The following is a 25069-nucleotide window of genomic DNA, read 5'->3' as shown; positions in this document are numbered from 1 at the left end:
GGGGCGGGCCCGGGCCTGGATTGGTCACCATGGCGACCGAAGCACCGCCGACGTCGGCTGCAGGAGAGTGGGGGACGGCGCGCGGGGAGGGGCGCGGGCCTGGCCGGCGCGCTCCTTCCGGGCTCATACGCCCTCCCCTCGCCCCTCCGCCTCGCCGCTGCCAGGGGCGGGGTCGCCGCTCGGCCCGCTACGGTCCTCGGCCTTCCAGGCGAAGGGCAAGAGCGAGCCCTGGCGGACCGTGCGTAGGGGTGCAGAGACCTGGATGCGGCCTGCGATCTCCTTCCCCGCCCCGGCGTTCTCCGCCCACCCGGGGTCCTTCCCGCCAAAACCTCTCACCTACAAGTACAGCGCGCCCTAAATTTGGCACCGGCAAAGAACTGTGGCTGAGCAATGCGTTGCTCACAGGCTCCTTTCTTTGTGTTTTTTTCTCTTCTCGTTGCTATATATAACAAAACCCTCCACGTTTTGATGTCTCCGAGGAGTCATTCTGACAGCAGTGCGGTCGCTGATAGACTCACAGAATGTCAATGTCAGCGCTGAAGAGATCTTGGAGATCACTTAATCCAGAGATTTGGAGCCTCATGTGAACTTCGGAGTCCGGAACCCCCTAAAACACAGGCCAGTTTTTGCTTATGTGAGCATGTCTCTGGAGAGATGGACCCGTAGCTTCTGTCAGATTCCCAAACGTGTTGGTGACCCTGAAAACGGTTAAAAATATTTCTCTAATCCAATTTTTCCCCCAAAGGACGAAGCAGACCGCAAGGAATAAAGGGAATTGCCAAGGTCACACAGGCAATGGTAGAGGTAGGATTATAAATCACACCACGCTTCCAAATGTGACTCAAGGAAATAGGGACAGTGACACTTCAATATTCTGAAATGTATCATGTGCCTTCATATCTTGGTTTCTAAATACCATTCTCCACCTAAAGGAGCCAGACTCCGTGGCGAGATGGCTCATTCGAGGGCAGAGACAGGGAAAGTATAAAATGCCCTTGAAAGATCCTGTGCCTTAAAGCAAGGAGATTTCTTGGCTAGGTCAAGGAAGATATGTCAAAAGAAAGATCGCTCCAAGGTGCTCCCGCCTTACCAAATCTGAGACAATTTGGGTATCAAGAATAAATAATAGGCCGGGCTTAGTGGCTCACGCCTGTAATCCCAGCACTTTGGGAGGCCGAGGTGGGCGGATCACCTGAGGTCAGGAGTTCAAGACTAGCCTGGCCAACATGGTGAAACCCCATCTCTACTAAAAATGCAAAAATAGCCAGGCGTGGTAGTGGGCGCCTATAATACCAGCTACTCGGGAGGCTGAGGCAGGGAGAATTGTTTGAACCCGGGAAGTAGAGGTTGCGGTGAGCCAAGATCGTGCCACTGCCCTCCAGCCTGGGTGACAGAGCGAGACTCTGTCTCAATAAATGAATAAATAAATAATGACAGAAATTGATTCTAACACATTGAATTTTGTAAAAGAATCGTAGACCATACTTACTTTTAAACTTTTAAATAGAAAAATAAAGGGGGGAGAAGTGAAATGACGGTGGAATGCCAACTAATATATGTTAGAAGAAATGACAATTAGCAAATCGTTTGGCAGCCATTACAGTAATAATGGATTCAGACAAGAATTATGAATAGATGTTTAAATCATTGAGTAAAATTTGCCTGGGGAACAAGATATTTGCACAGTCTTTGGATTTCTTATTCATGATAAAGGGTTAACAGAGGTACCTCTACAGTGGAGAAATCTGACAGACATTACCCTAACCAAATGATCAAAGTTAATGTCACCAATTATGTGATAAAATGACATGATGAGCCTCCTGACGTGAGCCACTGAGGTTACAATATCTCTTATGTAGTATTCCTGTCAAAAATGCATATTATGATCTAGAAACAATCAGAAAGATGCAAACTAAGAAACATTCTACCCAACAACTGACCTGTATCCTTAAAAAACATCAGTGTCATGAAAGTCAAAGAAAGACTGAGGAACCATTCTAGATTTAAGGGATTTAGAAAGGCATGGCACTAAAGGCAACATGTGATCTTGGAAGAACATGCTATAAAGGAATGTATCAGAACAACTACTGAAATTTGAATATGGATTACATATTAGATAAGATACTCTTTCAGTGTTAAAATTCTTGAATTTTATAATTATACTGTGATTATAAGAGAGAGTATCCCTTGTTAAGAGATACACACTAAACTAGTTAGGTATGAAATTTTTGGCCAGGCGTGGTGGCTCACACCTGTAATCCCAACACTTTGGCAGGCCGAGATGGGCATATCACTTGAGGTCAGGAGTTCAAGATCAGCCTGGCCAACATGGCAAAACCCTGTCTCTACTAAAAATACAAAAATTACCCGAGTGTGGTGGCACTCGCTTGTAATCCTAGCTATTCTGGAGGCTGAGGTGGGAGAATTGCTTGAACCTGGGAGGCGGAGGTTGCAGTGAGCTGAGATCATACCACTGCGCTCCAGTCTGGATGACAGAGTGAGACTGTAACAAAAAAAAAAGCAAAAAATTCTGATATATGCAACTTACTCTCAAGTAGTTTAGCACAGATAGATAAGGCAAATGTGGCAAAATGTTAAATTGATAAAATAGGTAAAAGGGTATATGGTAGATTGTTGTACCATTCTTGCAACTTTTCTGTAGTTTTAATTTTTTAATGAAAATTAATATATTGTGTATTTATTTTATTTTAAAATTTATATATATATTTATTTTATTCTATTTATTTTTTTTTTTAGTGCAAGATGGCTTTTGGGCCCTCCACTGCTCACTGTGCTTCTGCTTTTCACTCTCCCCAAGCAATACCTTACTCTACCATGAGGTATGTTGTTTGCAAACATGAGGGGAGAAATGGGAGAAAGCTGTAAGACTGATCAGATTTCTGGATTGATAGATGTGGTATATGAGCGTCCTCTAACTAGGTGAGAGGTATTCTAATTAGGCTAGGAACCTACATATGTATACCAGTTCAAAAATAATAACCATGTGCATTTTGCCACTTAGATGATTTCTTTTTTTTTGAGGTGGAGTCTTGCTCTGTCAGCAGGCTGGAGTGCAGTGGCATGATCTCAGCTCACTGCAAGCTCTGCCTCCCAGGTTCAAGCAATTCCCCTGCCTCAGCCTCCCAAGTAGCTGGGATTACAGGCACGCATCACCACACCCAGCTAATTTTTTGTATTTTACTAGAGACGGGGTTACACTATGTTGGCCAAGATGGTCTCGATCTCCTGACCTTGTGATCTCAAAGTGCTGGGATTACAGGCGTGAGCCACCGCGCCGAGTCAGATGATTGTATTTTAATTGTTCTGGGGGTGGGTTCCTTTGGGAATCTGATGAAAAGTCACTTACCCAAGAACCAGAAAATACTCATGGAGGCCCGCTCAGTGAACAGCCTCATCCTTTAAAGTATACCTGTTGAACGGAAATGGATCATTTGAGTATTTAAATTAGATAACCAGGCCAAACACCTCCTTGCACAGTCTGGGAATAAGAATTGATTTGGGGCTGGAAAGAATAAAAAGGAAAGACAGAGAGTACCAAAAGGTTTTGGAAAGCCAGAGTTCAGTGTGAGCATACTGGGTGTCTACAAGTTAGAGAACAGGAGACCAGAAAGAGGGAAGAGACAGAAGGGGCTGTGCCAAAAATCAGCCTTACTCATGTGGAAATGTAGTGGGTGTGCTACTCAGCGTTACTGGTAGGCTGTAAATGAAACCCTGAAGAAACACATATATGTGGACTAATTTAGAATACTGCAATCTTGGATTCTGTGATTCAACTCTGTTTCCTTAATCCAAAAGACCTACTCATCCCTGTCCTATTTCAACCCTGTATGTCTCTTATGTACTTTTGTTTCCAATTAAATGATAGCTGTATATATTTTAGCAATTATTAATATTATTCAACTCCTGCTTTCCTTTTCCTCTCCCTCTTTCTCCTCCTCTTTCTCTTTCCCTACACACACACACACACACACACACAGACACACACACACACACAATCCGCAGGAAAAAAGAATAAAAGATAAGAGGGAGAAGGAGAAGAAAGAGAGCTTCATCTTACAATCCCCATCTTTCTTTTCCATCTCTGGTTTTGGTATCAGTGAGGTAAAGCATTCTAGTCACCAAATTCCTTTTTGATTGAGCTTTCAGATGCAGCATTCCCAGCTGATGCTGTGAGTCTATGATATTTAGCATTGAGTTGGTTAAAAAATGTTAACATAACACTTCAAAAGGTAAAAAAGGTGTATACCGAGAAAGAAGTAAGACAGTGAGAGACTAAGAATTAATTATATAACATACTTAGAATAAAGTGGATTATAAATAAAAATGTGAAATGAGGAGAGGAGTTAGCAAAGAGGTAATGAAAAAGTGATCTGAAATGTGAGGAAAGAAGACTTCATGGCTCACAATGCTGTATATTGTTTTGCTGAAGCAGACAGCCTGTGAACTTGAAAAAAGATAGGTACCATTTGTCTCCTTGATCGTGAACAATATCTGCATTTTTACTGTTTTATCATTTCAGGACTGAAGGAAAGTCAATATAATAATAGGCTTAGCTGGGTGCGGTGGCTCATGCCTGTAATCCCAGCACTTTGGGAGGCCTAGGGGGGTGGATCACAAGGTCAGGAGATCGAGACCATCCTGGCTAACATGGTGAAACCCCATCTCTACTAAAAATACAAAAACAAAATTAGCCGGGTGTGGTGGCAGGCGCCTGTAATCCCAGCTGCTGGGGAGGCTGAGGTGGGAGAATGGCGTGAACCCAGGAGGTGGAGCTTGCAGTGAGCTGAGATTGCACCACTTCACTCCAGCCTGGGCAACAGAGTGAGACTCCATCTAAAAAAAAAAAAAAAAAAAAAAAAAATTGGCTTAGGCCTGGATTTCGATTTAGTTCAAATAAAAAACTGATGAAATCTTTATTAGACAACTTTGCTTAGAAAAAATAGATTACAGGCCGGGCGCGGTGGCTCAAGCCTGTAATCCCAGCACTCTGGGAGGCCGAGGCGGGCGGATCACGAGGTCAGGAGATCGAGACCATCCTGGCTAACACGGTGAAACCCCGTCTCTACTAAAAAAAATACAAAAAACTAGCCGGGCGAGGTGGCAGGCGCCTGTAGTCCCAGCTATTCGGGAGGCTGAGGCAGGAGAATGGCGTAAACCCGGGAGGCGGAGCTTGCAGTGAGCTGAGATCCGGCCACTGCACTCCAGCCCGGGCGACAGAGCGAGACTCCGTCTCAAAAAAAAAAAAAAAAAAAAGAAAAAAATAGATTACAAAGCTAGAATGAATACTTTGCCTCTCATATTAACAAATACAGAAAGTACACAAGAAAATCCAAATCACTGACCTGTGCTCATTCCAAGGGCTTCTTATTAGTGTAAAGTACAGCTATTCATGAAACAAACATCAATCAGTCACATAAAGAACATGTGGATGCCACTACATGTAAGGTACTATTATGGAAATAAACTAGAGGACTGAAGTTTAGAAAACTTTCTTTAGTATTTTTATTTTTAAAATAGCTTTATTGAGGTATACTTAATATATAATGAGATGTACATATTTAATGTATACAATTTGATGAGCTTGAACATATGCATACACGCGTATCAAAGTAATAAATATATCTGTCACCTCCAAAAGCTCCCCCCTGCTCCCATGTGTGTGCCAGGGGCGGGGGGCTGGGCGGGGGTTGGTAAGAACACTTGAGATCTACTCTCTTAAATTTTTTAGTGTACAATACAATATTATTAACTATAGGCACTATGTTGTTCAGATCTCTAGAACTTGTTCATCTTGAATTACTGAAGTTTTACACCCATTGAACAACTTGCTATTTCTCCCTACTCCCCAGCCCCAGGCAACACCATTCTATTCTGTTTCTATTAGTTTGACTATTTTAGATAGCTCATATGAGTGGGATCATGCAGTATTTATCCTTCCGTGACTGGCGTATTTTACTTAGCATAATGTCTTTCAGGTCCATCCATGTTGTTGCATATGGCAGGATTCCCTTCTTTTTTAAGGCTGAATAATATTCTGTTGTATGTGCGTGTGTGTGTGTGTGTGTGTGTGTGTGTGTATTTCTTTCCATTCCTCTATTGATAGACATTTAGGTTGTTTCTTTATCTTGGTTATTGTGAATAATGCTGTAATGAACATGGGAGTGCAGATATCTCTTCAAGATCCTGATTTCAACTCCTTTGGATAAATACCCAGAAGTGGGATTGATGGATCATATGGTAGTTCTATTTTTAATTTTTTGAGGAACCTCCATACTGATTTCCATAATGCTGTACTGATTTACATTCCTACTAACAGTATACAAGAGTTCTGATTTCTCTATATCCTTGCCAACACTCATTATCTTTTTTTTTTTTATAATAGCCACACTAACAGGTGTGAGATGCTATCTCATTTTGGTTTTGATTTGCATTTCCCTGGTGATTAGTGATGTTCAGCACTTTTTCATATACCTAGTGGCCAATTGTGTATCTTTTTTTGAAGAAATACCCATTCAAGTCCTTTGCTCATTTTAAAATCAGGTTATTTGTTGTTTTTTTTTTCAACTGAGTTTTAGGAGTTCCTTATATATTTTGGACATTAAGCTCTTATCACATATATGGCTTGCAATTCTTTTTCTCTAATTCCATAGTTGCTTTTTCACTCTGTTGATTGTTTCCTTTGCTGTGCAGAAGCTTTTTAGTTTAATGCAGTCCCACTTGTCTATTTTTGCTTTTGTTGCCTGTACTTTTGATGCCATATTCAAGAAATCATTGCCAAGACCAATATCAAGATTTTCCCCTACATTTTTTCCTAGGAGTTTTATAATTTAAAGTCTTATATTCATTTAAGTCTTTAATCCATTTTGAGTTGATTTTCTATATAGTATAAGGGTCTAGTTTCATTCTTTTGCATGTGAATATCCAGTTTTCACAGCACTCTTCATTGAAGAGACTATCCTTTCCTCATTTTGTATGGTTGGCACTCTTATTGCAGATCAGTTGACTATATATGTGGAGGTTTATTTCTGGTCTTTCTATTTCGTTTCATTGGTCTGTATTTCTGTCTTTATGCCAGTACTATACTGTTTTAATTACTGTAGCTTTGTAATATATTTTGAAATTAGGAAGTATGAGGCCCCCAGCTTTTTTCTTCTTGCTCAAGATTGGTTTGGCTATTCAGAGTCTTTTATGGTTACATATAAATACGCATTTTTTCCAACCACACATGGAGGATTCTCTAGGATAGATCATGTGTTAGGTAACAAAATGAGTCTTAAAAATTTTAGGATGACTGAAATCATACCAAGTATCTTTTCTGACCACAAAGGAATGCAACTAGAAATCAGCAGAAGAAAAATTTTAAAATTCACAAATACGTGGAAATTAAATAACACACTTCTGAACAACCAATGGGTCAAAGAAGAAATCAAAAGGGAAACCAGAGGCAGATGTGGTGCATGCCTGTAATCCTGGCTACTTGGGAGGCCAAGGAGGAAAGATTGCTTGAGCTTAGGAATTCAAGTTCAGTCTGGGCAACATAGTGAGACCTCATCTCAAAAAAGGCAGGTGGGAAGGGGAGTAAAAAATATCCTGAGACAAATGAAAATGAAAATACAACATGTCAAAACTTATGGAATGCAGCAAAAGCAGGACTAAGAGGGAGGTCTTTAGCTAATCATGCCCTAGTTTGGCTTTAGCTGTGATGGATCTTCTCTCAATGAAGAATGTATGACTCTCTAATTTTTAAAAATAATTTCAAATGTATGTATCTTCTCCCAGATGACAGCTTTTCTTAGGACCGTAAGTTTGAAAGGGATCTTAAAGAGTATCATATGAGTCCATCTTCCTATCTGAAACATAAATTTCTAAATATTTGATGGGTGACATTAAGCCTTGGTTTACTGCTTCATGCAGGAACCCAATCTATTGTCAGACAGTTGGCATCAATGGAAAGCACTTCCTTATTATTGGTTTCATATTTGCTTCTAACTTCTGCCTATAGATTTTAGTTCTTTTCTCTAGAGCAAGACATTACACACACACGCGCACGCGCGCGCACACACACACACACACACATATTCTCATATTCTTTCTTTAGTTTTCCAGGCAAAACAATCCCAACTTCGCTGTCTAGCTGACTATTTTTACCCTTATCTTTGTGCTTCTCCAGATAATAGTTTGTCAATGTCTCTCTTAAAATACTGTTCAAAAAACAGAACATAGTAGCCCAGGTGTAGTCTAAGCAGTACAGAATACTGGCCATTGACCAGTCACTCCTTTGATCTGGACTCCATGTTCATATTAATTCAGCCAAAAATTGGGCTAGCTGTCGTTTTAGCAGCCACATCCCACAGTTAAGACCAAGGCTAACTAAAACCCTTGGGTCTTTAAAAATAACAATTATTATTGTATTACATCACTCATAATTTTCTTAGGCAATCGATTTTTTAAAAATATAAATGGAAATTCTGGTAGATAAAATGTCATCTTGTTGATTTTGCTCCTTGTTCCAGATAAAATAATCATTTTGATTATTTGCTTGCCACCTATCATATTAGCTAATTGTTAGTTTTCTAAGCTATCCACAGATTCCACCAACATGTTTTCTATATCTTTATTGGAGTCTTCTTTGTATTATCACTCCTAGTACGAGTGTATTGCTCATAGTAGGTTCAAGACTGTGGACTGGTAAATTGGTAAATAGGGCAAAGCCTGGGCCACAGTCCTAGACGTGGTCACTAAACATCTTCCAGTTTAACTTCCATAATTTATTGGTCCACCTTCATTTGATTTTTTTTTCTTTTTGTTGTTGTTGTTTTTACCTTTATTTTTTTGAGACAAGGTCTTGCTATGTTGTCCAGGCTGGTCTCAAACTCTTGGGCTCAAGTAGTTCACCTGTCTTAGCCTCCTGAGTAGTTGGGACTACAGGCATGAGCCAGTGTGCCTGATTAGGTTTTTCATATAACTGAGTTATAGGAAGATTCTATATTCATGCTTCTGGGAAAAGATTTTAAACAGGGGTCAGGTGTGGTGGCTCATGCCTGTAATCCCAGGACCTTGGGAGGCGGAGGCAGGTAGTTCACTTGAGGTCAGGAGTTCGAGACCAGCCTGACCAACATGGTGAAACCCTGTCTCTACTAAAAATACAAAAATTAGATGGGTGTCGTTGTACGCACCTGTTGTCCCAGCTACTCTGGAGGCTGAGGCAGGAGGATCACCTGAGCCTGGGAGGCAGAAGTTGGAGTGAGCTGAGATCGCACCACTGTAATCCAGTCTGGGCGACCGAGCAAGACCCTGTCTAAAAAAAAAAAAAAGATTTTAAAGAGGCACCTTGACATTCTAATACCAATATTTCAATGTGTAAGCTACTTAACTCTCAGTTACTTTCCTTTTAGTTCATTCCTGTCTATTATTGGAGTATTTTACTAATCTTCCCACCTCTACTAGGTCATGAACTTCTTTTAAGGTAAGGATCATATCTTAGTAATTTTTGAAATTCCAAAACTTTTTAGCAGAATTCAGCAAGTACTGTTTATTTTGACATTTATTGCATTCATGTGCTAGCCACCGTGGTAGACACATACAAACATAAGTCAGACACAGTCCTTGCCCTTGAGAATTTTATGGTTTAGAGAGGGAGTTGTAAAATCCAACTGCCTAAGTGTGAACTTTGGCTCTACTACTTACTAGCTGGTGACCTTGGGGAAATTACTTAACCTCTCTCTGCTTGAATTGCTGTTAAATAGTGCTAAATAATAGTGCCTACCTCAGAAGATTGTTGTGAAGAGGGTAGACACACAAACAATTTTAATGTAATGTGGTGAGAGCTAAGATGAGAGATTTGGACGGGGAGCTCAAAGGAGAGGCACTCAGCTCAATTTAAGGGTCTTCAGGGGAGGCTTCCAAAAGATGAAAGCTAAAAAGAATTATAAAGGCCTAGTAAGAGCCAGATGAAAAAAGATTGGATGAGCATTTGAAGAGGAAGAAACAGAATGAGCAATGGTCCCAAAGGTAGGAAGTGACATGATATGCTCAGGTAACTGTCATCAGTTGTGAACATCTAGACTCAGTGATGACAGTGTCCATAGATAAAACTGGAAGACAGCTAGGACCAGGTCGTGTGAGGCCTTCTCTGTCCCTTCAGCCAGATGGCTGCTCCTAAACCCCTCTATAGAGAAATTCTGAAGTTGCAACTGGGTAAGAAACTGCTGAAGTGATAAATTCCAATTGTGCCCATGATAAGATGTGAGGAATGGAAGGGACAGAGATGTTGAAGATTGCTCCCAGGTTGTTGACTGGAGTGAACAGATGCAATCAGTTACTGAGAGTTTACCACATGCCATTCACTCTGCTGGGCACTGACCATACAAAGGTAGATGAAATATGGTCCCAGCCCTCAGGGAGCATATAATCTATTTCATTTAGACATTTAGCCCTTATTCCTCTGATTATTAGAGCCTAATATATATAAGGATGTAATAAAAGACTGTTAAATAACTTGCAGAGATCAATATATATTATGTCTGTATGCTGGAGCCAAATGAGTTGTGGTAGGAGTCAAATGTTTTGCATTGCCATTTATGGGCTCTGGATACATAATTCTGGGGCTCAGAGGAGAAATCTAGGGTGAAAATATAGAGACTGGTAGTACTGATAGTTGAAGTCAAGGATGTGAGTGGTATCATTCAATGGGAGTATCAAGAGTGAAGGAGTCTGGGCTCGGTGGCACACACCTGTAGTTCCAGCTACTCGGGAGGCTAAGGTGGGAGGATCACTTGAGATGAGGAGTTCAAGACAGCAACGCTCTATAATCATGCTACTGCACTCCAGCCTGGGTGATGTAGTGAGACCTCACCTCTTAAAGAAAATTTAAAAAGAAAGAGACGGCAAAATCCTACAGTATTTATTCAGCACCACAGGAGTGGGCAAATAAAGAGAAGCATCCCCTCCCCACCAAAGTGTAGAGACCAGAGAAACAAGGAGAATGGATAAATAGGGAAAAATACCTTAAAATCTAGGGAAAAGAGACCTTAAATGAGAATTTCAAAGTGGAAGGAGTACTTTCAGTCTCTGAAAAGATGTCAAGCAAGATGAAGATTGAAAGGAATTCACTGGATTTAGTGACAAAGAGATAATTGATGATCTTTGCAGAGGCTTTCAGAGTCCTGGGGGCGGAAGCCAAGCTAGAGTGGGAAGTGATGAAGAAAAATGAGTGTAGATCGTTCTTTCAAAAAATTTGTCTGTGAAGGAATGAAGATAGAAGAGGATGTAGAGTCAAGAGAAGTTTGGTGGTGAGTGTATGTGTGAGTGTGTGTGTGTGAGTGTGAGTGTATGAAAATGTGTGTGTGTGTGCGTTTTAACTGGTAGAGTTAAGCATTTCTGGAAAGAGCCAGAAAAGAGAAAGGTTGAAATAAAGGTGATTAGAGATAACCTATAGAGGGCAAGAGAATACAACAGAAGAGACTTTTTAGTCAGGAGGGAGACCCCTCTTTTACTCTGATATGGATGGGAGAAGGAAGCAAGGGTAGCTTTGCCTGCTGGTAAGTGGGTAGTGCACAGTGCCGGAAGTTTAACCTTGGCATCTATTTCCTCTGTGAGGTAGGAAGCAGATATCTGCAGGCAGTGTGAGGATGGAGGAATAGGAGGCTTTAGATGAGGGTAGAGGGAAGGTGGGTCTGGAGCGACCTAAGCATGGTGGTTCGTGCCTGTAGTCCTAGCTGCTCAAGAAGCTGAGGCAGGAGGATCACTTGAGTCCAGGAGTTCGAGGCTATAGTAAGCTAGGATTATGCCACTATACTACAGCCTGGATAATAGAGTGAGACCCTGTATCTAAAAGAAAAAAAAAGAGTCTGGAGCTTAAATTAGATGAGAGTGAGGGGACATGAAAGATCTTGAGAAGGGATCTACTATGCTGGCATATTTGAATTAGATATTGTTCTAGATAGTAATAAGACCCAAGAAATATCCTCAAGAAAGGGTGATTAAAGTGAGATAAAGCGGTCTGCCTCTTTCTCTACAATATTCCTAGTATCTAATACAATACCTGGTACATAGCAAGTCCTCAATATGTATTTGTTCAAAAACTGAATAAAAATTCATTATTTTCTGCTTTCCAGTGTATTACTCCAATTTCACTCTTTTACATATTCATAACTGTAGTAAATGCTCTAAAAGAAAATAACTTCCTAGGAGTCCTGATCTAGTCTGGGGTTGGGGGTCAATAAGTTTTCCTCAGGAAACAAAATTTAAGGGAACATGGGAAGAATCAGCAGGAGAGAGTGAGGAGATGAGATGTGGAGGGAGCCTTACCAGGGACAAAATGTCTGAGTATCTTGAGATGAGAAAAAGCTGCAAGTGTTCCAGCTGGGTAGTGATGGGGGAGGAGAGAGATGGGGCTGAAGGGGAGGGGGACCATATTATGTGAGGTCCAGTATGGGCTCATTCATGATGCATGTTGTGACCCATGAGACTTGCAATGGGAAAAATTGACTTATAATTGTTGTTAGCTTATAAGCATTACTAGGAATTAATATTATGGAGATGTAATTCTACACAGTGAGATTTGAAAGCTGAAAGACTATATTTATGTAAAATATCTCCTCCAGTACACTGCTACTTCCCTTCTACATAGCCTTATTCCTTTGGATTAAACAAAGCAAGTGTGGCAGTCTTCCAGAAGCCACTACTAAAATGTACTTAGTTCACCTGGAGAAAAAGCCTCTCCTTCCTCTCTGCTATTCTGATTTTTTTCCATTAGCTTCATGATTGGTGTCTTACTTTGTTCTGGCTGCTATAACACAGTACCTTAGACTGAGTAATTTATAAGTAATAGAAATTTATTTCTCACAGCTGTGGAGGCTAGGTTCAAGGTCCAGGAGTCAGCAGATTCAGTGTCTGGTGAGGGGCTCGCTGTCTGCCTCATAGATATGCCTCTTGCTGCATCCTCATGGGATGGAAGACGGGGAGGGGTCTCTCTACAGCTTCTTTAATAAGGGCACTAATCTCATTCATGAGAGCTCCACCCTCACCACCTCATCACCTCCCAAAAGTCCCATCTCTTAATATCATCACCTTGGGAGTTAGGTTTCAACACATGAATTTTGAGAGGACACATACATTCAGACCATAGCAACTGGGTTAATTAGGTATTTGCATAGGGGAGAGATAAGCTTCAATGAATGGAATACGAAGAAAGCAAAGAACAGAGCAGTAACTTTTGGGGGATGATAGGGATGGGAGGCTCAGATAGGTAAGTATTGTGAAGGAGATTTTAAATCTTGGGTTGTCTTAGTAAAGCTCAGGTCCCAGGGGATACTTGTTTCACAATTTTGTCCTGTATGTAAACTCTAAACCCCCAATTATTTTTGCCAAGATAAAGAATTAGCTGCATGCCTCAAGATCAATCTTGGAGGACCTGTTTTGAATTGGTATGTGGATTTCCATGTGTGTACTGTGTATACGTGTGGATGTGTATGTATATCTGGATGTATATCTGTTGCCTGGGGCAGGAGACTTCTGTGGAAATTAAAAGCAGGGGCTCAGACTGCTGATATAAGTGTCCACAAGGATAACGATCAGGACAGAACAGAAGCCAGAGTTTAGAAATAGAAAACTGGTGGGGATTGGATGACCTTGAGCATTTATTCTCCCACTGCACCACACCCTCCATCCCCTAGGGCTGGTGAATTACAATCCAGAAATGCCATCTCTTCTGACTGCTTCTCCTTGAGGGATGGAGGATAGTGTGAGTCTAAAGGTAGGGTCCTGACCTGAAGAGTTGCTCGGTGGCATGATATCCAGCCTAAGCAATTTATTATAATAGTCTGGTGCTTGGTGCTTGGATCTCTCCACCCTAGTGCTTGTCCCTTCCCCTCTCCTTGAGCTCACTGGATGTTGACACAGACTGTTTTTTTCCATTACGAATGCTCAGACAGAATAGCTGATACCATCAGAGAAATATATACTCACAAGCCAAAGTAATGAGACATCTCAGGAGTACAGTTACTTCAAATAAAGCAACAACTTGGATTATAGATGCCACCAGAAGCAAATATTTTAGATCAGATGGTTAACAAAATTAACAAATATAAAACGAGCATAATAAACAATGTTTATTAATCTAATTTTGTTTTACTAATAACAGGATTTACTTTGAAAATCGTATATGAAAATAGTGCTATAGTGTATAAAAATAGTGTGGGATTTGTTCTAAAATAAATATACAAAACTTTGGATAAGTAGAACATTCAGAAACCAGACCCATGTATATATGTTTGTTCTTTCTTTCCTTCCATTTCTTTCCTTTCTTCTTTTCTTTTCTTTTCTTTTCTTTTCTTTTCTTTTTTGAGATAGAGTCTCACTCTGTTATCCAGGCTGGAGTGCAGTGGCATGATCTTGGCTTACTGCAACCTCCTCCTCCCAGGTTCAAGTGATCCTCCTGCCTCAGCTTCCCAAGTAGCTAGCACTACAGGTGTGTGCCACCATGCCCAGCTAATTTTTGTATTTTTAGTAGAGATGGGGTTTCACCATGTTGGCCAGGCTGGTCTCAAACTCCTGATCTCAGGTGACCTACCAGCCTTGGCTTCCCAAAGTGCTGGGATTACAGACATGAGCCACCTAGAAGCGGTGTGGCAGATCAATGGGGAAAGGAGGGACTATTCAATAAATGGACTTGTAAAAAATGGCTAGGCCAGGTGCAGTGGCTCACACCTGCAACCCCAGCGGTTTGGGAGGCTAAGATGGGTGGATCACTTGAGCCTAGGAGTTCCAGACCAGCCTGGGCAACATAGTGAAACCCCACCTCTACAAAAAAATTAGCTGGACATGGTGGCATATGGCCTGTGGTCCCAGCTACTTGGAAGGCTGAGGTGGGAGGATTGCTTGAGCTTGAGAAGTCAAGGCTGCAGTGAGCTGCAATTGCACCACTGCTCTCCAGCCTGAGCAACAAAGCAAGATCCAGTCTCAAAAAAAAAAAAAAAAAATCTTTATGGAAAAAATGACATTGATCCCTACCTCATACCATATATAAAAATAAACACATAAATTAAGTACTTAAATGTTAAAAGTAAAATTTTATAAATTTTATTAGAAAATATATGTCTTTCTGATTTTGGGCTAGGGAAGAATATATTAAGGACACAAAAAACCCTCCAACCATAAGAGAAAATATTAATGAATCTGATTATATTAAAATTAATAACTTCTGAAAATCAAATATGAGATCCATAAATGTGAGACTCAAGGAAGGGAAGGTAGATAAATGAACTGAGGAGAAGCTCACAGGTGGTTGTATGATTGTTAATATTCTAATTCTTATATTGGGTGGTTGGCTTACAAGTATTCATATTTTTATTCATAATAAGCAAATATATAAATAAGTACAAAAGTATATATAAATAAAAACAAAAGGGTGCTAAGCTTGTACCAGTGAAAAATAGTGTGTCACGAATCAAAGATAATCTGTGCACTTGAGAAGAAAAACATCAACTATCCCAACCATATTTTGTTTTTACTATTAGTTATCATTAATCTATACAATAATCCTATTTTCGATTACTACTATAATCCCCTTTTTACAGATGAATCAAAGCTCAGTGAATTAATGTAACTTGCTCAAGTCCATGAAGCTAGCATATGATAGAATCAAGAATTTGAAGTCACATCTGTTTGACTCTAGGGCCTAGGTCTCAACAATTAGGTGTAGACCCCTAGTCACTTAAGACCATTTTGTTCATGAAGGTACCCACTAAGAGCAATTGTTGCTGAGGATAACAATCTCTAAATATGTGAGGTAAAAGTTGACCTAACATTTGAATGTTTTGCCACACAAAGTGTGCCTTAGCAACTTGAGGAATTTACATGTGTGTCATAATGGAAAAGCTGTGTTAAAATGAAGTCACACATATACCATTGAGTAATAAGAATCTGAATGCAAGAGAGCTCAAGAAAGAAATGTCATGCACTGTTGGATCAAGAGTGATTCACTCCTGGAGTCTGCACAATGTTCCTCTTCCATATGCCCACGCAGGAATGTAAAGATATAAAGAGAACGTTCACAAACTTTTCTAGCGGTTGTGAATTTGCTACACACCTAATGAATTCTGCTTTGTGACCTCACTTAAGCACCTTTGTTTCTTAGTTCTTTAAAGAACATCAAATGTAAGTCCCATGCCCCCTCTACTGGTCAGCCTCATTTTGTCATAAATGTTTTTCTAAATAAGCATCCATCCATCCCTGTGAACAAAGATGCTTATTTCTAGTGCCCTGAGTCTTTCTGGAGAGGAGAGTTGGCAGTGGGAAAGAGAGAAGAGTATATATATTTTTGTGTGTGTGAAGAAGATAAAATGTCACCAGGAATCTGGCTTGTGGGCAGATGCCATATAACCGAACTTATACCATAACTTTGGAGGAATAAGATTGGAGGTGTGGAGATCAGTTTTAGAGGCAGCATCTGTAGCCTTTGCTTTATACCCAAAAGTAAAAATTAAAAATAATCTGTTAATTTTCTTCAATTCATCATCCAATTAAATTTATTAGGTACTCTCACAGAGGTCTATCTTATTGTGTATATCTCTATCCACTTCCCCTAAAAGTGGTGCTCTCCTCTCCTTCCTGTGTTTACATGTCAGATCTATTCATCAGAGTAAAATGAGGACTTTTGAGGGCAGAAATCACATTTAATTTTCTGTCAGGTTCAGCCCCCAACTCCCAAATAGTGCATACCACATGGTAAATAACAATTATGCTACTTAGCTACCCCTCTCAAATTGCCACGTAAGAACAGAAAACATCCCCATTCAGTAGCCCAAGGAAATCCAAATCAAAAGGATAAAAGAAGATGCTGACCACGCACCAGAAGACTAAATACAGTAATTTTATTGTTGTGCCCATAATCACTATTTGACCAGAAACATTTCAGGATATGTTGATTCTAAGATGTTGGAGTTCAATGATCAGGTTCAGAAAACATCTATTAAAATGACTTCCCTTTTCCTCCACCTCTGAACCTCCAAATCCCTAAACACTGAAGAGGGCTAAACAGTATGGTTCTTTTATTCTTTTTAACTCACATAATACTTGACCACAAAACCCTGACAGTAATATAGAAGCAACTTTGAGCATCAGGAAGTGAGACACGAGGCAGCCAGCTTATATGGGCAAGGAGCCAGGAGCCTTGAGTTCTGCTCTTGGATCCACCATGTTGTAGCTAGCTAACCAGGGGAGAGTCACTTCATTTTAGTTTGTGTCTCAGTTTCTGATATGGTCAGGCTTTGTGTCCCCACCCAAAACTTATCTTGAATTATAATCTCCATCATCCCCATGTGTCAAGGGAGAGAACAAGTGGAGATAATTGAATGATGGGGGCAGTTTCCCCCTTGCTGTTCTTGTGATAGTGAGTGAGTTCTCATGAGATCTGATGGTTTTTGTTTGTTTGTTTGTTTGTTTTGTTTTGTTTTGTTTTATGAGATGGAGTCTCGCTCTGTCACCCCGGGCTGGAGTGCAGTGGTACGATCTTGGCTCACTGCAACCTCCATCTCTCAGGTTAAAGTGATTCTCCTGTGTCAGCCTCCCGAGTAGCTGGGACTACATTTCACTATGTTGATCATGCTGGTCTGGAACTCCTGACCTCAGATGATCTGCCCACCTCGGCCTCCCAAAGTGCGGGGATTAGAGCATGAGCCACTGCACCTGACTGAGATCTGATGGTTTTATAAGGGGCTCTTCCCCCTTCGCTTGGTATAAATTAGTTTCGGGCAGTTCTTAATAGCAGTATGAAATGGACTAATACAGTTTCCTTATTTGCAAAGTAGTAATAATCATATCTGCTTTATATACTAACTTCACTGGGTAAGTAGGTAGGTGTGTAACTCTGAATGCTCTCTGGAGCGGTGAGGTGTGGGGCTGGGATGTCAACCCACTTTCCCTTTTCCATTATACATTCATATTCTGAAGACTTCAGACTGTCCTCAGACTGGGACAGGTGAAAACTGCCCGGGCTTAGAAGGCCCTGCATATCACAAACCAGCCACAAGCCCCCAATCCACATACACATTGTTGAAGAGCACATGACCCCTCTCTCAGTTTGGCATTCAGCACTGACACAGCATGGCCATAAGCCTAAATGTCTACTCTTACCACTAACATTGATTAGGCCCCAGGAAACATTCTCCACATCTCTTGCCTTATGTCCTCAAAACAGCAGGTGGCTGCATCTGAATGCCATAAAGGCTTGCAGGTTGGACCTGGTGTGGTGGCTCATGCCTGTAATCCCAGCACTTTGGAAGGCTGAGGCAGTCAGATCACCTGAGGTCAGGAGTTCAAGACCTGCCTGGCCAACATGGTGAAACCCCATCTCTACCAAAAACACAAAAATTAGCCTGGCATGGCAGCATGTGCCTGTAATCCTAGCTACTCGGGAGGCTGAGGCAGGAGAATTGCTTGAACCCAAGAGGCAGAGGCTGCAGTGAGCCGAGATCGTGCCACTGTACTCCAGCCTGGATGGCAGAGCGACATTCTGTCTCAAAATAAATAAATAGATAAATAAATGAAAATAAAGACTTGCAGTCTGTGGTATCCCCATTTTAAAATTATGAATTTTAATTTATATTTTGCCTTTTAATTTTAATAGATGCTTTTGAATATTTTAGAAAAGATAACTTTTGAGAATATATGAAGAACAATTTTACATTAAAATTTTTATATTTAGATTATACTTTTGATAAAAATATAAAATTTTATACAGCTTGAATATACTTATATTTTAATTTTAATCTTTTTTGTGACTACTGTTGATAAAACACAAATTATTTGAAAATCTTGATTATTACAGCTTAACTGGGCCAGGCATGGTGGCTCACACCTGTAATCCCAGCTCTTTGGGAGGCCGAGGTGGGAGGATTGCTTGAGGCCAGGAGTTCAAGACCAGCCTGGGCAACATAGCAAGACCCTGTTTCTACAAAAAAATTTACAAATTAGCTGGGTGTGGTGGCACGAACCTGTGGTCTTAGCTACTCGGGAGGCTGAGGTGAGAGGATTACTTGAGCCCAGGAGTTCAAGGCTATAGTGAGCTGTGATTATACCACTGCACTCCAGCATGGGTGACAAAGTAAGACCCTACCTCTTAAAAAAAAAAAAAAACAAACCCAAACAACTAGTGATTTTGCTAAAATAAAAACAAACAAACAAAAATAGATACTTCATAAGTAGATAGAATGCAGATTTTTTTTTTTAAAGGCAAACCACTTTTAAGAGTATGAATTCTACCTCAGAGCAATAGAAATCTATTATATAAATGATTTCTCAATCTGGGTTTCTTAAATGGGGTTACAAGAGGTATGTCATGATTTGGGAGGGGAAGGGATTTCTCAAAGCCCTTGTTAAGCATACTGCATGTTCTGGAATATCAATTGCCCTTTTAAACTTCTGTTTCTTTAAGAAAAACAGAGTAGGTTGTGGACTTGAACGAATATTTAAGATAAACACAGGACTTTGGAAAAATTTTGCATTTCCCAATAATTTTGCTTTGGGTCACTTTCCCAGGGCTTTGAGTGCACACCGGGGTGTGTGTGTGTGTGTGTGTGTGTGTTGTGTAGCTTTCATTCTTCTCTGTCAGTACTTCAGTGGAAAAGTTTAGGAAGCACTGGAAGAAATAATAAACAACTTACTAGGACAAGAAGAGTTCAGATTAGTATGCCTAGGAAAGGATTGAAAGAAGACAGTTCCTAATGGCCGGGTGCAGTGGCTCACACCTGAATACCAGCACTTTGGGAGGTTGAGGTGGGCTTGATTCCAAGAGTTTGAAACCAGCCTGTGCAACATAGCAAAACCTCATCTCTACAAAAAAATACAAAAATTAGCAGGGTGTGGTGATGCATGCCTGTAGTCCCAGCTACTTGAGAGACTGAGAGAGGAGGATCTCTTGAGCCCAGAAGGTTGAGGTTGAGGCTGCCGTGAGGTGTGATCACACCACTCACTGCACTCCAGCCTGAGCAACAGAGCAAGACCCTGACTCAAAAAAAAGAGGATTACCTTCATTTGAAAAGGCATTACACCATGTTGCCAGCTTAATTGATTATTTTTGTGTATGCTACTAATGAGACCAAATCAATCATTCTGTCCCTGCGTGGACTGGTTAATTGAGCTCTTTTTCTTTGCTGAGATGTCCCAACCTTGGCCAGCCTTGCTGGTGTGTAACTGCTTCGTCATTAGCAAGAGTGCAGGAGAGAATGTGGAAGGCACGGCACAATCTAACAGTGCTTTGGAAAAACAACTAAACAGATGTTTCCACTAACAGTGGATAAGAAGCACTTCCTTCCTACAGATCTGTGCTCAGTTCTCTGCATACAGATCTGAGTTCTCAGTTCCACTAAGGTATACTGTGAAAAAGGAATGAGTTTCATCTCCTTTTCTGTCCCTCTTTGTTCTATTTTCTTCTGCAACATGTGAGAGGTAATACTAGAGAGAAGAGTCAGAGTGCTGAGGCAGGAAAAAAGAAACAAATATGAGGGGTTAGTGTCCTGATGCTGGTCCTGGTTAGGGCACTAAGTAGCTATGGACCTTAGATTAAGTCTGCTGAACTTTTCTAGGCCTCCTTTTCTTCATTTGTAAAATCAGAGTTTTGGTTTAGATGATCTCTTAGGTTTCTCCTAAATCCAATATTCTGGATTATTTTGAACATTTTCCTGCAAAGTTTTCCTTTACTTTTGTAACCCCCTGATATGCAAACTTAATGACATTCAAAAATGGTTTACTGAGATGGCTCTCAGGAAACTTCTTAGGGTCAACAAGTTCCAAGCTTCTCAAAATAGAAGGATTATACCTTCTAAATAGGATTATATCAGAGTCCTGATTTTGAATTAGAAATATTGATATAATGAATGATGTGTACTGAAAAGATAATTTCCTAGTTCTCTCCCCTGAATAGGCCTAGAAATAGAGATCAAACTGGAGGCAACAAGCACTCCTAGCTCCCAGACAGAGATCTCTATTTACTAGTTTTCTCTAAAAGTAATCAAGACATATAGTGGATACTGTGGTTTGCCACCCAGATTCTCCATTCAGAACTGAGGCCTGGGATGCTGGAACAGTGGTGACTGTTGGTTGTCCCTGAATCACTCTCTGGGCATTTTCTTAAACCAAGGTTTCTTAGTCTCAGCACTATTGACATTTTGGACTGGATAATTCTTTGCTGTTGGGGACTGTTCTGTGCATTAGAAGATGTTTAGTAGAATCCCTGGCTTCTACCCGCTAGATACCAGTAGCACCCTACCCATGGCTGTGACAACCAAAAATGTCTCCAGGCATTGCCAAATGTCTCTGGGGGACAAATTGCCTTGACTGAGAACCACTGCCCTAACATGAAGAGAGTCACCTCACCCAAGGTTATAACATCCTGCCCAGAGGCAGCCCATATCTAATGACTGGTTAATGTGGATCATAAAGGTCAGGCTCTCTTGCCTGAAGGGAGGACATCTTACAGGGCTAGACCATCTCCAGCGTTCTCTGTGGATTTGGCTGTGACTCTACTGTGGTTCCACTGCTCTCTCTGCCCAGTCCTACTTTTGCCCCTCCCCCATAGGTGTTAATTCTAAGTGCAGTCCCTTAATTGCTTGTAAATATTCAACTCAGAGTCAATTTCCTGGAAGAACCCAACTTGAGACAGGTCTTCTTAGAGAAACGGCTGATTCCAGGTTTTAAACAGAAGATATGCCAGATAAACTTGGAACATCTTGTGATACCAGAAAGCAAGGAAGCAAGCTATGAAAAATTACTAGGATCATGTCAAAAGGACAGGAGTTAATTTACATACTCTCTCCTTGGCCACAGGTGTTAAAAGACGAACATCTATAATGATTGATGCTTAAATTCATGACATAAAGATTTTTAAGAAGTCATTGGTCACTTTGAAGAATGCAAGGAACTACCTCTTAATTTTAAAAACTGGTAAATAAAATAAGCATTTTTTCCTGTCTTTCCTATATTGCCTATATCAGATAACCAAACAACTGATGAAAGGGAAGACTCAAGTTAATAAAAAAGAAAGGATAGAAGTAGAATATCACCATTTTGCAGTCTTCAAAGAGGTAATGACCTCTTTCAAAGAAGCAATGATCATCAGTGACTAACAACAGCAGAAAAAGAAACAATTGGATATCATGGACCTCCTGCTAGACACTACCACAGTGCAGTGGTCTTGTGGGGAGTGTTGGGAGCAGTTCACAAGACTGCTCTTACTTCTGGCATCAACTGCAAGTTTGGGGATTCTCAAAACCACACAATTTTGATAATTTGCTAGAAGGACTTGAAGTCACTAAAAGTTGTTATCCTAATGGTTATGGTTTATCACAACTAAAGGATACAGATTAAAGGTAGTCCAGGAAAAAAATCATGTAAGGCAAAGTCTAGAAAAGTTCCATATATGGATGTTCCAGTTATCTTCTCCCTGTGGAGTTGTATGCACCATTACTTTCCCAATATCAGTGTATGACCATATGCACAGATTATTGCCAAGCACCTGAGCCTTCCTGTCCAGATATTTATTTGGTTGGCTGCCCACATGACTTCTCCATCTCCAGCCCCTCCAGAGCTGATTGCTGAGTATGTGTGACCCAAACCTCCCACTCTGTATCACATCATTACACTATCCAGTTTAACCAAGGCCTGCACACAAACAAAACCACTCCTATCATGAAACTCCAAGGGTTTAGAAATTACACCCCCAAATAGAGGGCAAAGGCCAGACCCCTTTTTGGGCAAGATTATAGTCTTTTCTACACATCTTGCAAAACAAACAAACAAAAAAGATTGAGCCTGAATCTGATTAAGCCTTTAGATTCAACTAACAATTTACAGGAAACACAGGGATAAAGAACCTTTTAAGTGATACCATAGCAAATTCAGGCCAATTGACCTGATATCTTTAACAAAAAGTTGCAAGAGGAAAAAGGGGATGGAAGAGAAACCTATAAATTAAAGTAGAATTAAAATACATATTGCTCAGTTGCAATGTATTGTACCATATTTGGATCCTGATTTAAATAATGAAGTTGAAAGTACTCAGAATTAGGGTAATGTGAACTCTGGTTGAATATTTTATGATGTTAAGGCATTAATTTTTGCATTAGATAATTGTTATGATCATGTTTAAAGATCACAAAAAGAATCTTTATCTTTTAGAGATTCATACTGAAATATTTACAGATGAAATGACATAATGTGTGGGATTTGCTTCAAAATAACCTGGGGATGAGTTGGTAGTAGGTGGGGTTTTGGATGGAATGAGACTGGCCATGTGCTGTAAGAAAACAAAAAAAATTGGGTTGTATGTTAGTTCACATGTTCATGCTTTCCATTTTGAAAAATGTAACATGTATATGTGATAGAGCCTGTGGGACTCAGGAGGCCTTCACTGAGCCTTGCTTTTCTGCTAAGGTACTTGTGTACAATAGACTGTTCTTATTTGTTCACCTCTTCATTTTCTCTGGGCCTTTGAGGGAGCAGATGTTGATTATTTCAGTTGAAAGCTGGAACTAGTATGCATAGTGGTTGAGGCTATACAGTTGTTGCGAAGAGATATAGATGCATACACAAGATAATGGATATGCTTTGTCTATTGATTTTTCTTAATTATTATTATTTTTTTATAGAAATGGGGCCAATGTTGCCCAGGCCAGTCTCGAACTCATGGACTCAGGCCATCCGCTTATCTTGGCCTACCCAAAGTGCTGGGATTACCGGTGTGAGCCACTGCACCTGGCCCCATTTATTTTTCAAGAGAAGCATTATAGTTTTACTAAGATGGTAAACTTAATGTAGATAAACATTACCTTGTAATATTCTGGTAAGATCAATATATTTTGAAGTTAAAATTTAAAGCCTCATGTTTGCCATTTAAGGATATATGTTTATTTTTGTATGTTTAAATGCATTTTGTATGCCTAAATAGTGGAATATTAAACTTATTGAGCAAAGGGAACTTTAAGTGATAAAGAGGAGAAAGCCAAGTATTTCAGAAGAACATTGAGCTTTGAGGATACGATCTCAACTTGTTAATACTAACAAGCCTATTCGTCCATTTTCACACTGCTATAAAGAAATGCCTATGAGGCCGGGCATGGTGGCTCACACCTGTAATCCCGGCACTTTGGGAGGCCAAGGCAGGTGGATCACCTGAGCTCAGGAGTTCAAGACTAGCCTGGGCAACACGGCGAAACCCCATCTCTACAAAAAATACATAAATTAGCCAGGCATGGTAGCATGCGTCTGAAGTCCCAGCTACTCAGGAGGCTGAGCAGGAGAATCACTTGAACCCGGGAGGTGGAGGTTGCAGTGAGCCGAGATTGTGCCACTGTACTCCAGCCTGGGTGACAAAGCTGTCTTGCATAACAAAACAAAGCAAAACAAAACAAAACAAAAACAAAAGAAAGAAAAAGAAATGGAAATGCCTGAGACTGGGTAATTTATAAAGGAAAGAGGTTTAATTGACTAACAGTTGCACATGGCCGTAGAGTCCTCAGGCAATTCACAATCATGGCGGAAGGTGAAGGGGAAGCAGGCACCTTCTTCACAACGTGGTAGGAGGGAGAGAAGTGCTGCAAAGGGGGAACTTCCAAACACTTATAAAACTATCGGCTCTTGTGAGAACTCTCTCACTAACACAAGAACAGCATGGGGGAACCGCCCCTGTGATCCAGTCACCTCCCAGCAGGTCCCTCCCTCAACACATGAGGATTACAATTGAGATGAGATTTGGGTGGAGACATAGAGCCAAACCATACCACTACAAATAGCAAAAAGTTATTCTGTGTGCAACTAGCAGAGATTCCAGGTGTCACTAAAATATACTTATTTGGAGCCTGATAACATTTTGTCTGATTTTTAAATCATTCGCTGAAATAATTTTTAAACAAAATCTACTTCTGAAAAGACTACAATTCCTAATATTGTTATGCACTAGTGTGTGTATTTTCACCATAACAAAGATTGTAACCATTTCCCATGTTTAGGCACTTATGATTTATACTCCCATCTTGTCTCCCTTGACAACTTT

At 40.5% G+C, this 25069-nt stretch overlaps 1 protein-coding gene across 1 annotated transcript in view; it reads left to right on the top strand.

Annotated features, from left to right (window-relative positions):
• Positions 1–18: 18 nt before the first annotated feature.
• BTG4 (BTG anti-proliferation factor 4) overlaps positions 19–25069 on the top strand; it is a 113777-nt gene continuing 88726 nt past the window's right edge. The window contains exons 1-3 of the mRNA XM_050757739.1: positions 19–634; positions 746–804; positions 2758–2840. The gene's annotated coding sequence lies outside the window, so the exon portion shown is untranslated. The remainder of the gene's footprint in view (positions 635–745; positions 805–2757; positions 2841–25069) is intronic.

The sequence above is a fragment of the Macaca thibetana genome, chromosome 14, assembly GCF_024542745.1.
Source record: "Macaca thibetana thibetana isolate TM-01 chromosome 14, ASM2454274v1, whole genome shotgun sequence".
NCBI classification, from domain to species: Eukaryota; Metazoa; Chordata; class Mammalia; order Primates; family Cercopithecidae; genus Macaca; species Macaca thibetana.
The sequence above is the reverse complement of the archived record's forward strand: the minus strand, read 5'-3'. Positions and strand labels throughout refer to the sequence as shown.